Below are 14,545 nucleotides of genomic sequence, written 5' to 3' on the forward strand. Positions count from 1 at the left end.
TGCCTGTCAAAAAAAAAAAAAAAGAATGATCCATGGCTTCTGATGATATTAGCTTGATCCATGTACCACAGAGCTCCCTTCAGTTTTTCACCTAATGGTTTCAGCAGCCACCAATGATCACTGCCAAGTGATTATTTCATCAAGGGCTGCACAATTCCTAATCTCATCATCCCTTCTACATTTATCAGCACATCAACAACTTGGTTACCCTGGCACACCATTCAAACAGGACGGCAGGATTGATGCTTGGTTTCCTTCTCTATATTTAGCAACATTCAGAGTAATGAGTTGGGGCCTTAGCAACCTCCAGGAGTGACCAATGAGACTTCCTTCTCAGTATCATTACAAACTCATGAATTTTTATATATTGGACGCGTTTCAGGCCACTGCAGTCTTTTTAATGCTCAAACTGTTCCATCGGGCCAGTGGAAGCCCCTATATTAGATATTCTTGTCAGAAAAAGTCAAATGAGAATCCATTTTAGCCCCTGGAGCTGCCTTCCAATTTACAGAGCCTGAAGAACGAGTACAAACTACCACTGCTCCACCACCACTCCCTGGTGAGGAGGCAGAGACAAGTCCAACATGCAGGAGATATTCTAAAGGACAATGCTTCACTTCTTCATCAAGGCCTACACATATGGGCCTTGAAAAGTACACAGAAAAACTGAATTAAAAGCTAATGTGGCTCCAGACTGGACTGTGCCCCTAGTTTCAGCTTCCTGTTAACCCCACCCCAAGAGGCAACAGGTCAGGTGAATCAAGTAGTTGAGTCTCTGCCACCCATGTAGGACACCTGGACTGATTTTCCAGCTCCTGGCTTTGACCTGGCTCAGTCCCTGCTATTGTGGACATTTGGGGGAACAAACCAGCAGACAGGAGATCTCTTTCTCTCAAATAAAATCTTTTTTTTTTTTTTTTTTTTTTGACAGGCAGAGTTAGACAGTGAGAGAGAGAGAGAGAGACAGAGAGAAAGGTCTTCCTTTGTCCGTTGGTTCACCCCCCAAGTGGCCGCTACGGCTGGCGTGTTGCTACTGGCTTGCTGCGCCAATCCGAAGTCAGGAGCCAGGTGCTTCCTCTTGGTCTCCCATGCAGGTGCAGGGCCCAAGCACTTGGGCCATCCTCCACTGCACTCCCGGGCCACAGCAGAGAGCTGGACTGGAAAAGGAGCAACCAGGACAGAATCCAGCGCCCCAACCGGGACTAGAACCCACGGTGCCGGCACCGCAGGTGAAGGATTAGCCTAATGAGTCACGGCGCCGGCCTCAAATAAAATCTATTAAAAATTGTTTTAGTTATTAAAAAAGACATTGTAAGTTCCTATGAACTTTTGGAAGCCCCCTAATATATATTCATACATACACACACATACACACACACACATGAACACACATATGAGTGTTTCTAACGTCTTAATTTGAAAAATAATTAAGCCTATCTCCATAGCTTATATTCCAAATACAAGTAACTTTAAATCCAAGTGTTGGGAGTGTTCGCAAAGATGTGAAGGAAGATCACTTATATGCTATCAGTGGGGGTATAAAATGATACCATTTTGGAAAGGTTTGGCAATTTCTTCTTTTTAATTTTTTAAATTATTTTTTATTTATTTGAGAGGCAGAAAGAGAGAAAGAGGAAGGGAGGGAGCGAAGGGGCAGGGGAGGAAGAGTGTGTGTTACCATTCACTGACTCCCAAATGCCCACAACAGCTCGGACTGAAGCCAAAAGCCAGAACTGCCATCCAGGTCTCCCTTATGGAGAGACCGCTACTTTCCAGGGTCTGCATTAGTGGGAAGCTGAGTCAGGAGCCTGAAGCAGGAGCGGAAGGGACTCTTAAACACTAGGTAAACGCCCACTCCCTGGGAGTTTCTTAAAAACTTAAAGATAGGCCGACTACCTGATTGAACCATCCCATTCCTAGACACTTACCCAAGAGAGACATGAATGCATGTACCAACAGATTCATACATGGGTGGGAAAAGCAACTTTAACCGGCCAAGAGCTGGTGCGGCCCAAATACCCATCAACAGGTAACAAGATAAACAAGTTGTGCTGTATCCATAAACAAATACTCAGCGATAAAAAGAAATGAACTATGATACATGCCACTCAGCATGGATAAATCTTAGAATAATGTGAGTGATGGGCCGGCGCCGCGGCTCACTAGGCTAATCCTCCGCCTAGCGGCGCCGGCACACCGGGTTCTAGTCCCGGTCAGGGTGCCGGATTCTGTCCCGGTTGCCCCTCTTCCAGGCCAGCCCTCTGCTGTGGCCAGGGAGTGCAGTGGAGGATGGCCCAGGTGCTTGGGCCCTGCACCCCATGGGAGACCAGGAAAAGCACCTGGCTCCTGGCTCCTGCCATCGGATCAGCGCGGTGCGCCGGCCGCAGCGCGCCGGCCGCGGCGGCCATTGGAGGGTGAACCAACGGCAAAAGGAAGACCTTTCTCTCTGTCTCTCTCTCACTGTCCACTCTGCCTGTCAAAAAAAAAAAAAAAAAAAAAAAAAAAGAATAATGTGAGTGAAGGAAGCTAGGCAAAATAAGAACATTTTGCATGATTCAATTTATATAAATTTAGTGGGTATAAACTAAACCACAGTGACAAAAGGGAGATCAGTCATTATCCAGGTACAAGAGAAGGGATAGGAGCAGTGTAAGACAGGAGTTACAGAGGGACACAAGGAAACTCTTGGGGTGATGGATATGTTCATAACCTTGAGTTTGGTGATGGTTTCTGAGATGCATATACACGTCAAAGTTTACTCAACTACACTTAAAATACATGAGGCTTACAAGTATCGGTATGTCTATTATTCCTCAATAAAGCTGTTTCCAACTGTTGCAATGGAAATCATTTGTCCCCAGTTCTTCTCTGATCTAAAGAGCTTCTGCTTGGCCGGCACCATGGCTCACTTGGCTAATCCTCCGGCTGCAGGTTCTAGTTCCAGTTGGGGCGCCGGGTTCTAGTCCCGGTTGCTCCTCTTCCAGTCCAGCTCTCTGCTGTGGCCCGAGAGGGCAGTGGAGGATGGCCCAAGTGCCTGGGTCCCTGCACCCGCATGGGAGAATGGGAGGAATGGCTCCTAGCTTCAGATCGGCACAGCACCGGCCGTAGCGTTCATTAAGGGAGTGAACCAACAGAAGGAAGACCTTTCTCTTGCTCTCTCTCTCACTGTCTATAACTCTACCTGTCAAATTAAAAAAAAAAAAAAAAAAGAGCTTCTGCTCAGGCTCCTTCATCCTTTTAAGTAGAAGGATTGAATAAACACATCTAATATCACCTTCTTACTTGTTCCTTCCATAAGCTAGTCTGCCTCATCAGGACTGGACATCCACTGGGCCACATGTTACCAGAGGTAGGGCTATGAAGCTTCCGAACTGAAGGGCCGAGCTCAACAGCCCCCCTCCAACTGCCTGAGAGCGTGGCAGGCACTCAGCCAAGTGACTGCTCTGGTCCTCCTCATTTCCATCAGGCCCCTGTGGCAAGGCCTCCTTTGTCCTTGAGGGAAGACACAGCATTCCCCTCTGCACAGTAGGAGGGGTAAATCCACCAGAGACCCTCATCCCAGGCTGTTGAGCCTTTGCCTTGCCAAGAATACAGTTGGCACTTTGGTCTCCGTCAGCCATCACCTCTGAGCCTGTGTCCCGTGTGAGTCCTGATGTTGAAGAGCAGGAAGGGTGCTCTCAGATCCTAAACTGTGAGTGTGCACGTGAACATTCCATCACCAGGGATGAACAGACTTGGCCACATTTATTTTCTCTGAAGCGAAACACCGGAAATTATTTCCAGACCCTCAGTCACGAGCCACCTGGGCTTGGGACTCGCTGTCCTCAGATTTCCACGCGGGTGACTCCTGCCAGCCGTCCTCGTTAGTCCTCTGCAACTTTCGCCCTCAGAAAATGAGCACAAATGCACAATCACCACACTTCACGGGACTGATTGGAAAGCTGGCAGCTGAGCAGAGCCCCAGATGTTGAATATCATTTGGAATCCTCGGCAAGATTGTTTCCAAGTTTGCTTGTTTGTGAAGGGTTTTGTTTTGTTTTTGTTTTTGTTTTTGGCAAGTGAAAATTTAAAAGTTAGGGACTCCAATTTTATGGGCTCTTCCATAACCTATTCCCCATTTCCCACCTTCCCCTAGGAAAGGTATTACTTTAACTAATTTATATACAGCTGGAATTTGGGACTGCACGCTTGGTTTGTATTGAGCAGCATACTGAGAGCATCCCTGGAAATCACCAGGGCACATGTTGCAGAGCTGTGGTCCACTGCATTTCAGGGGGCTCACTTATGGGAAATCCAGAAGTGAAGTTCCTCGAAGCTCAGTACCCAGAAAACTGAGTCTTTTCTGAGCAAACTTCTTCCTCCTAGACTGGGGCTCTTGTAACTGTCCATGTTCTCCTTTCTGCTTCGGTCACTAGGAGGCTTAGTGCCCCAAATCATTCTGCCTCTAATGACGCAACAGGAACTTCTCTACACTCTCAACCCTGACTATATTTCCCTGGCACTCCTCTTTCACCCAGATTTCTACATTTATTTATTTTTATGTTCTTAGTATTTTAGTTATCTCTAGAAAAACCTTTGCAATTTTTTTTTTTTTTTTGACAGGCAGAGTGGACAGTGAGAGAGAGAGACAGAGAGAAAGGTCTTCCTCCAATGGCCGCTGCGACCGGCGCGCTGCAGCCGGCGCACCGCGCTGATCCGATGGCAGGAGCCAGGTGCTTCTCCTGGTCTCCCATGGAGTGCAGGGCCCAAGTACTTGGGCCATCCTCCACTGCACTCCCTGGCCACAGCAGAGAGCTGGCCTGGAACAGGGGCAACCAGGACAGAATCCGGCGCCCTGACCGGGACTAGAACCTAGAGTGCCAGCACCGCAAGGCGGAGGATTAGCCTAGTGAGCCACGGCGCCGGCGCAATTTATCTTAGAATAAGGTAGATTATTACACATCTTTTAAAATTCAATTTATTTGAGAGACAGACAGAGAAATCTCCCATCTGCTGGCTCATTCCCCAAATGTCTGGGAGCTTAGGAGCCAGGAGCTCAAACCAGGTCTCCCATGTGGGTGGCAGGGTCCCAGCTACTTCAGCCGTCACCTACTGCCTCCCAGGTTGTACATCAGCAGGAAGATGGAATCGGGAGCGAAGCCAAGACTCAAAAGCAGACACTCCAATACGGGATGCGGGCATCCCAAGAGGCATCTTAACCACTGCGCCAAACGCCCGCCCCCTTAACATCTCTGTATATAGCTTCTAAATTCACACTAGAAGGGGGAAATCCTATAATCCTAATTCATAAGCATTTAGCTCTTTTTGGCCTATTTTCTCCTATCAGTGACTTACCCTCTAAAAACAGAACAGCTCTCAAGAGACACATAAATATTTGCCTGCATATCCCATACACAACCACACGCACTACTCTCTCCTCATTATTCCTTCTTTACGGTGCAGCAGGCGGTGTCCACATGCTCCTGGTCTAGTAAATTGAACTTCTGCCACCACACTCCTCTCCCAACGCTGACGCCCCAAACAGCTCCACTCCTCTTCCCCGCTTCTTCCTGCCCCCTGAGATAACTGCATGTCTGACAAGGAGATGCACTTGAGGGCCGAGCCAGCCTAGCAGGGAAGTATATCTACCATCTCCTCCACAAGCCAAGAAAGCAAAACATGGCCAGACACCTGTCCTTTGGGCAGGTGCCCCCAAAATGAGCAGACTTGGCAAAGGCCCAAAACAAAGGAACAGCCCTGAAATGATGCTATTCTTAAAGCAGACCACTAAAATAAACTGAAGCGTTTTCCATTGGGTGAAAGACTACTACTCATCAGAAATCAATGGCAGAGTGGCAAGTTCAGAGAGTGAACATGGTCAGGCCTCATAAAGACGTCTCCTTTGTTTAGATTAACCTTCCAGTAAGATCTCTCGGATACTCGCAAGGCAGAATAAAGATGCTGCTGAGAGTATAGGCTGTGGGGGTGTTTCTATTAGCGTGGAACATTTTGGAAAGCTATACAAGAAACTGACAATAGGCATTCACTTCCGGGAAAGGGGATGGGGAAGGAGACATTTTTCCCTGTAACACAAATGTCTTACCATGGACTGTGCTGCTCTTTCACATAAATAAAAGAAAGAGGGCGATCTGAGATCAACTCCCACTCCCACCACTGCCAGCCACCAGCTCCACGGCCTTGGTAAAGTGGCTCAGCACTGCATCCCTCAGTGTCCTCATCTGCACTGTGGGACGAATTATAGCACCTGCCGCAGAGGGTCGTGGGAGGAGTGAACGGGGCAATAATACGCTTAACCTGCCTTGCAGAGCCCCTGACACACAGTAGGTGTTCCATCAATGGCCTGGGCAACGAATACATGCATAAAAAGTGCTCACGAAGAACACTCAATCCATCCTTAATTAAAAGTAAATATGGGCCGGCGCCGCGGCTCACTAGGCTAATCCTCCACCTTGCGGCGCCGGCACACCGGGTTCTAGTCCCAGTCGGGGCGCCGGATTCTGTCCCGGTTGCCCCTCTTCCAGGCCAGCTCTCTGCTGTGGCCAGGGAGTGCAGTGGAGGATGGCCCAAGTACTTGGGCCCTACACCCCATGGGAGACCAGGAGAAGCACCTGGCTCCTGCCATCGGATCAGCGCGGTGTGCCGGCTGCAGGGTGAACCAACAGCAAAAGGAAGACCTTTCTCTCTGTCTCTCTCTCTCACTGTCCACTCTGCCTGTCCAAAAAAAAAAAAAAAAAAAGTAAATATGGGGGCTGGTGCTGCAGCATAGCAGATAAAGCCACCGCATGCAGTGCCGCATCCCATATGGGCACCAGTTCAAACCCAGCTGCTCCACTTCCGATCCAATTCTCTGCTATGGCCTGGGAAAGCAGTAGAAGATGGCCCAAGTCCTTGGGCCCCTAAACCCGCATGGGAGATCCAGAGGAGGCTCCTGGCTTTGGATTGGCACAGCTCTGGCCATTGTGGCCATCTGTGAGTGAACCAATGGATGGAAGACCTCTCTCTCCCTCTCTTTGCCTCTGCCTCTCTGTAACTCTGCATTTCAAATAAATAAATAAATCTTTAAAAAAATAAAAAGGAAAATATGGGACAACAGCAAAACAGGAGGTAGGGGAGACAGGAAATGCCGTTTTGCCAGAGATAAAGTTAAACCAGCGTCGTCAGGCTGAGGAAAAATGTAAAGTCTATCCTAGACAAAAGCTTTAAATTCCTCAAAAGTAGAGCCTGAAATCCAACGATTCTTTTTTTTTTTTTTTTAAGATTTATTTATTTATTCGAAAGTCAGAGTTACACAGAGAGAAGAGAGGCAGAAGAGAAAGAGAGAAAGAGAGGCCGGCGCCGCGGCTCACTAGGCTAATCCTCCGCCTAGTGGCGCCGGCACACCGGGTTCTAGTCCCGGTTGGGGTGCCGGATTCTGTCCCGGTTGCCCCTCTTCCAGGCCAGCTCTCTGCTGTGGCCAGGGAGTGCAGGGGAGGATGGCCCAGGTGCTTGGGCCCTGCACCCCATGGGAGACCAGGAGAAGCACCTGGCTCCTGGCTCCTGCCATCGGATCAGCGCGGTGCGCCGGCCGCAGCGCGCCGGCCGCGGCGGCCATTGGAGGGTGAACCAACGGCAAAGGAAGACCTTTCTCTCTGTCTCTCTCTCACTGTCCACTTTGCCTGTCAAAAAAAAAAAAAAAAAAAGAAAGAGAGAAAGAGAGGAGAGAGGTCTTCCATCCAACGGTTCACTCCCCAACTGGCCGCAACGGCAGGAGCTGTGCCGATCTGAAGCCAGGAGCCAGAAGTTTCCTCCAGGTCTCCCACATGGGTGCAGGGGCCCAAGGACTTGGGCCATCCTCTACTGCTTTCCCAGGCCATAGCAGAGAGCTGGGAGGGAAGTGGAGCAGCCAGGTCTCAAACCGGCGCCCATATGGGATGCCGGCGCTTCAGGCCAAGGCGTTAACTCGCTGCGCCACAGCGCCAGCCCCAATCCTACGATTCTAAGCAGTGCCATCTACCCACGAGCATCCTCAGCAGCCTTCCCCAAACCCTGAGCCCAGGAGACAGAACAAGGAAGACCCACAGAGAGGAGCAAGAAGCTCCAAGACTGGCGCTGTGGTTTCCTGCTCTTGCAGGCCTTCAGCAACGGCCTGTGCACAGGAATCACCCGGGGATCTTATTAAACTGCGGCTTCTAACTCAGCACGCCGGAGTCTCTGTGTCGCTAACAAGCTGCCGGGCGATGCTGATGCGGCCGGTCCAGGGACCACACTCTGAGTGGCAGGGTCCCACCGACCCGACAACTGTTCCACTGCTGGTTAGCAGCGGCAGTCCCGAGGGCTTCCAAGGGAACAACCCAGCTAATTCTTCTAAGTTGATGGCTCTTGATGGGGACTAGTCCCCGCCACCCCCACCCCCAGGACTCTGGGCAATGTCTGGGGACATTTTGTGGTTGTTGCCGCTGCAGGGTGTTACTGGCATCTATGGATAAAGGCCAAGGATGCTGCTAAGCATCCTGCAGTTCAAGCAGCGAAGAACGATCTGGCCCCAAAGTCAGCAGCACCAAACAGAGAAACCCTGTTCTTAAAAAACAGAAGACAAGAATTCCCTGAGCCTGCGCAACTCATCCTGATGAGCAATCCCCATGTTAGAAGGAGGCCGCCGAGACGACATGGTCTTGTCCTAGGCTCTATCTGAGACATGGGGACGGTGGCGGGTTAGCAGGATGCTGTCTGGCGGGAAGGGGTCACCAGGTCACAGTCTGTGTTCCAAGTTTTGTTTTAAAACAAGCACATGTGGTTCAGCGAAAAAATGAGAGACCTGTAAAGCATTGAGCGTCCTACCATTGTGAGGTACAGAAACTCAGTGGGACTGCAGCTCTGGTCAGGCAAAGGAGCAGCCAGGAGCTTAGACTCTAAGCTCCGTGGAGACTGAGCCATGTTCACATGGGTTCCTCAGTGGAGCTGTGTTACAGCTATGCTACAGCTGACATAGCACTTAGAATGCCAGGGATACTCACGTCTCAGAATGAATCCTGTGGCTCCAAAAATTACTGCAATTTTAAGTGCCCTTAAATAGACCCAGAAATTAAATTATTCTCTAGTGAGACATAGTTTATTATCAAAATAAATATCACAGAAGGCTGGCAGTGTGGCATGGCGGGTAAAGCCTCTGCTTGCAACGCCGGCATCCAGAGGGGCACTGGTTCATATCACAGCTTCTCTACTTCTGATCCAGCTCCCTGCTAATGGCCTGGGAAAAGCAGAAGATGGCCCAAGTACCTGGCCCCTGAAACCCACCTGGATGATCCTCCCGGCTCCTGGCTTCAGCTGGCCCAGGCCTGGCCATTGCAGCCATCTTGGTTGGGGGAGGGGGGGAAGAGCCAGTTGATGGAAAATATCTGCCTCTCTCAAATAAATAAATCTTTTTTAAAAATAAATAAATAAACATAACAGTATCATGAATAGCAATCACTCAGGCTAAGGCATTAATGTTATTGTAGAAAGATCATGGACTGTGGAATCACACAGACCTTTGACCCAAATCCAACCTCTCTCGCTGTCTTGCTGTATAGCCTTGTTACCACCGTGTCCACTTCCACAAAAGGGGTACTATCCTTTCTTTGCAGTAGGATAAGGGGATATATTTGAATGCCCAGTGGCTGGCACAGATAGGTTCCCTCTACCCAGTACTTCATATCATACTAATGGGCTAGAATAAGAAACCCAGTGAATGACATGTGTTTATTTCTACATACAAATTTATGTATGAATTTTTTGTAAAGCTAGGAAGGCATGGATTGGCTCTCCTTTAAGCCAAAAGCCATCATCCCTCAGGCCCATTGAGCAACCACAAGATTACGTGCTTATGTGTCACCCTGGCCATTCGGAGCCAGGCAGTGAGCAACGGTCAACAGTAACAAAAAGGACACTTAGACCAGAGGGGAAGATAGCCATGTGTCATCAGCGTGGGACAACCACTCAGTTGCTACAACATCAAAATGAAATGTACTCTCCACTAGCAAATGCCTAGGATCTGAAAAATCAGAATAACGTTGCAGGGAATCACGTCTTTCTGAGAATAGTGAAGAGGAGAATGACTCGAGAGGGGCAAAGCTCATGTCATAAATAACAAGAAATTCAAGTTCTCTAGAGAATTGTCCACTAATGTTGCGGGGGATGATCTGTAATCACCACTTGTGTTAATGTGTTTCTCACTGTTGACACGTGGCGGTCTTGGATGAAAGGTACAAATGCGCTAGTACTGCTGATGTCACTATGCGTTCGGAGAAAGAACTGTAAAAGATGTGATAAAAAGACAGCACCAGACACAGAACTCTGCCACCGACTGGGGCAGGAACGTGATGCCAGCCAAGGTAGGCTGGACCCCAGAGGCATGAAAGAGGAGCTCTGATTGGCTTCAGCCTCCCAGAAGGCCAGAACAGTCAGACTGGGTACAACCAGAATCCTTCATGGTACCTGAAACACCACCAGCACTGTACAGGCTCTTCAGCCAGTACACTAGGAAACTCCCTCCTGAAGCTTGGAAAGCAGCCTTGAATGGTAATAGTATTAAGCAGCTGAAAACCCTCGTAGGAGGCAGACAGTGAACCAGGAGAGCAAGTGTGCCTGAACCGGGCCAAGTCCTGGGTTCCTCCCAGAGCAACTTCCTCACCTGACCTCAGGACCAAAGTGCAGGCACATCCTAGTTGCTCTCAGTAGCCACTCCCAGCTCTGTCATTCATAAATTTACCAAGACCCACCTTAAATTGAATGTATATATCCTGCCAGGACCACCTCTTGAGATAATGAGCATTATAAGATTATTACCTGCTGTGTTAAACAGTACCTCCTTTCATTGGTTACAACAAGAAAAAGAAGAACTAGGGGTTGAAACAGCAGAGAGGTTAATGTTGCTTTCACCAAGGGATGGTGAGAGCAGAAATATTCAATTGCCTGGAACCACATGGTACTATTTAAGTAGCAACTATGAACTTGGGCAACTCAATGACTTCAAGTGTTTGGGTTGACAAAAGTCACTCAACATGTGCTTATGAAAAGCAGAACTGGACAAAGGCATAATTTATCTTAGCATTACCGAGTAAGAAAAGGGTTCAAATAATAGTCCAGCAATGTTTTCGATCACAAAAGCCCGAGTTGATTGCAAATAGGTGGGGATCAGGGGTTGTGAAAACAGGAAAAGATACTCGGTGCCCTGAAATTTAATACTGTGCCTCTCTGCAGAGCCAGGAATGCCAGAGAGTCACAAGGCAGCACCAACCTTCCGTGGGCACGGAGCTCACACCTGCTGGCTGAACTACCAAGAAGTATCTAAGCCAGGACTATCATCAGAGATAAACCCCAAGAGCAATAACGGTACCCTGGATTGGTACACGAGGGGGCAGGAGGCTGACCCAGCAGTTAAGCTGCCTGCTGGGATACCTGCGTCCCATATCAGAGTGCCTGGGTTGGAGTCCTGACTCCTCTTCCTGCTAATGTGCACCTGAAAGGAACAGGTGATGGCTCAAGTAATTGGGTTCCTGCCACACACATGGGAGCCCTGGATTGCATTTCTGGTCCCCAGTTTCAGCCTGGTTCAGGCCTGGTTGAAGCAGGAATTTGGGGAGTGAATCAGCAGACTGAAGAATGTTCTCTCCCTCTCCCTCTAACCCTCTCCCCTCTTCTTTCTCTCTCTCTCTCTCTCTGTGTGTGTGTGTGTGTGTGTGTGTGTGTGTATCCCTCTCTGTCTTACTTACTTTTCAGATTAAAGAAAAATAAAAGAAGCATGAGTGGGAAAACTGCTGAAATCCAAATATGTGTGAAGTTTAGCTAACAGTAATGGACCAATCTTAACCTTAACTTTGACTAATATGACACCGTTATGAAAGAGATTAACACTGGGGGAAACTGGGTGAAGGGTGAGCAGGGATCTCAATCTGTATGACTGTTATATTAATCTAAAATTATTCCAAAAGGAAAGGTTACTGCAACTGAAAGAAATGTTTTTAAGGCAAATACATTGTGTGAGTCTTCAGAGCCACTCTCCTGGGAGCTGAGAGTCAACAAAACCAACTCAGTTTTTCAGGATCAGGATGCTGCTGGGGGAGAACTCCCTCACACAAACAGGGCTGGGATGATTACAGAGAAAATGTGCCAGGGGTAAGAAAAACTAAGTCCACGTTTATCACGATGAGACAAAATTAAGCACGAAGCCATGGACAACGTGAAGAATCAACTGTGGAAGCCACATGTGTGAAAGACCAAGACGACAGTCTCCTCCCAGAGAGGACAGGCCTCAGGATGGACAGCAGGAACCACATCTACTCAGATGTGTGTCCTCTGCAGGCAGTGCATGATTGACAGGTGCTGCAGTTTGCAAACGAATTGGCTCCCCAATTCATGTGAATGTTAAATCCAGTAAATCAGAAATTAGCAACACTAACAGGGAGGATACTTAATACAATTACGTGTTTAGGAGGTGTGCCCAGTTGGAGGCCCTTGGGCACTGGAGTGTGCCCTCAAAAGGCTGGTTCTGTAAGCCCGAATCTGTCTCACATGTGATCCTTCCTCTGTGCACGGCCACCACTATGATCCCCCAGCCTTGCCAGACGGCTGAACCAACAGGGCTACCTGATCTTAGCCTGAAAACCTCCAAAATCGTGTGCCATGTCTTGGGCTTATCTTAGGTTTTTTGTTGTGGAAAAAAAAAAAAAAAAAAAAAACCTAATATGATAGGAAAAATAACTACATTCACAAATCCAGTAAACCTTAAAACCTGTAAACAGCCCGAATGGGGCTGGCGCCATGGCTCACTTGGCTAATCCTCCGCCTGCAGTGCTGGCATCCCTTATGGGCACTGGATTCTAGTCCTGGTTGCTCCTCTTCCAGTCCAGCTCTCTGCTGTGGCCCGGGAGGTCAGTGGAGGATGGCCCAAGTGCTTGGGCCCCTGTACCCGCATGGGAGACCAGGAGGAAGCACCTGGCTCCTGGCTTCCGATTGGCGTAGCTCCAGCCATAGCAGCCATTTGGGAGGTGAACCAACAGAAGGAAGACCTTTCTCTCTGTCTCTCCCTCTCTAACTTTGTCAAATAAATAAAAATAAATAAATAAAATTTAAAAAAAAAAAAAACCTGTAAACATCCCGAAAGGAAAAGCTAGAACTAAATCTGGGAACTGTGACATATAGTTGACCCCCTATATCTGTAAATTCTCACCTCTAGGTTCAACTGAGAATTGAAAATACATGGGAAAAAAATTGTCTCTGTACTGAAGCTTTTTTTCTGGTCATTAATCTCTAAGCAATACAACAACTATCTATACAGAATGTACAGTGTATTAGGTAATATAAGTAATCTAGACATGATTTAAAAGTTACAGAAGGATTGTGTCATTGATACGCAAATACTATGACATTTTATAAGAAACTTCAATATCCCTGAATTGTGGTATTCCCAGGGGAAACCAAGTCCCCTACATATATTGTGGGACGACTATAATACTAAAAACAACATCAGGGTTTACCAAAACACAAAATAAGGTTACTCAGGTAATTAATCACCATTCACTCACTGACTTAAGTGGAGATAAGTTGTTAGGCATAATCATCACATTCATACGTTTAAAAAAATTAACTGCTTATTCAAGAAGATTACAGAAATAAAAGGGCATGTCAAGAAAATAATAAGTACTTGGATAGCATCTAAAGGAAATTCTATCAGGTCTTTTAAAAAGCATAAAAGGAAGAACACACTGAAAATATATTACTGATTAAAAGGTCCGAGCCTTGGAGGTTTGGGGTTGGGGGTGATCTACAAAGATTAGAAAATGAAACTGTAGTTCCAGCAGAAGGAAAACCAAGGAAGACCTAGGGAAAGGCAGCCTTAAGTACCTCAGAGGAGGTCCGGGAAACCATCCAAACTGTTTTCAAGTGGACAACACTGGATCTTACCACACTCACCTGCCGCAGAAGCCACAAGAGGTTATAACCACAACACAACTCCCAGAAGCCTGGTTTTGACATCTGAAAATGGGTTCTGGGGATGGAGGTTTGGCCCAGCAGTTAAGACACCACATGCGATACCTACCTCTCCTATCAGAGAGCCTGGCTTTGAGTCCGGGCTCCACTTCTGATTCCTGCTTCCTGCTAATGCAGATTCTAAGAGTGAATGCTCAAGTGGCTGGGTCCCTGCCACGTGGGGCAGACTTGGGTTGAAGTCCTAGCTCCTGGCTTCCTCCTGGCCCAGCCCTAGGTGTGGTGAGCATTTGAGGGATGAACTAGCAGATGTGACATCTCTGTCGGTCTCTCTCTCTTTCTGCCTTTTAACTCAATAAATAAAAAATAAAGATAAAAATAGATTCCTTTTCCTCACTCTCTCATCACCAAAAATTAAAAACAGGCCAATTGCTTTCCTACTGGCTCTAATCTCTGTTGTCACTCCATCAACTCATCAGATCACACTCAGTATACAGCATGTTCAAATTTTTAAAAAATGTTTTTTAAAAAAGCACCAATTGGTAAATCACCAAGCATTTTAGTTTTGTTGATAATAAATCAGGTCTTTGTTTTTAATGAA

The 14,545-nt window shown here is 47.7% G+C and overlaps 1 protein-coding gene across 15 annotated transcripts in view; it reads right to left on the minus strand.

The window, feature by feature from the left end:
* The window catches only part of CIT (citron rho-interacting serine/threonine kinase), a 180,927-nt gene that overhangs the window by 114,916 nt on the left and 51,466 nt on the right, over positions 1-14,545 (minus strand). The window lies entirely within an intron of this gene.

The sequence above is a fragment of the Oryctolagus cuniculus genome, chromosome 21, assembly GCF_051225735.1.
Source record: "Oryctolagus cuniculus isolate XC-2025 breed Fujian yellow rabbit chromosome 21, ASM5122573v1, whole genome shotgun sequence".
Lineage (NCBI taxonomy): Eukaryota > Metazoa > Chordata > Mammalia > Lagomorpha > Leporidae > Oryctolagus > Oryctolagus cuniculus.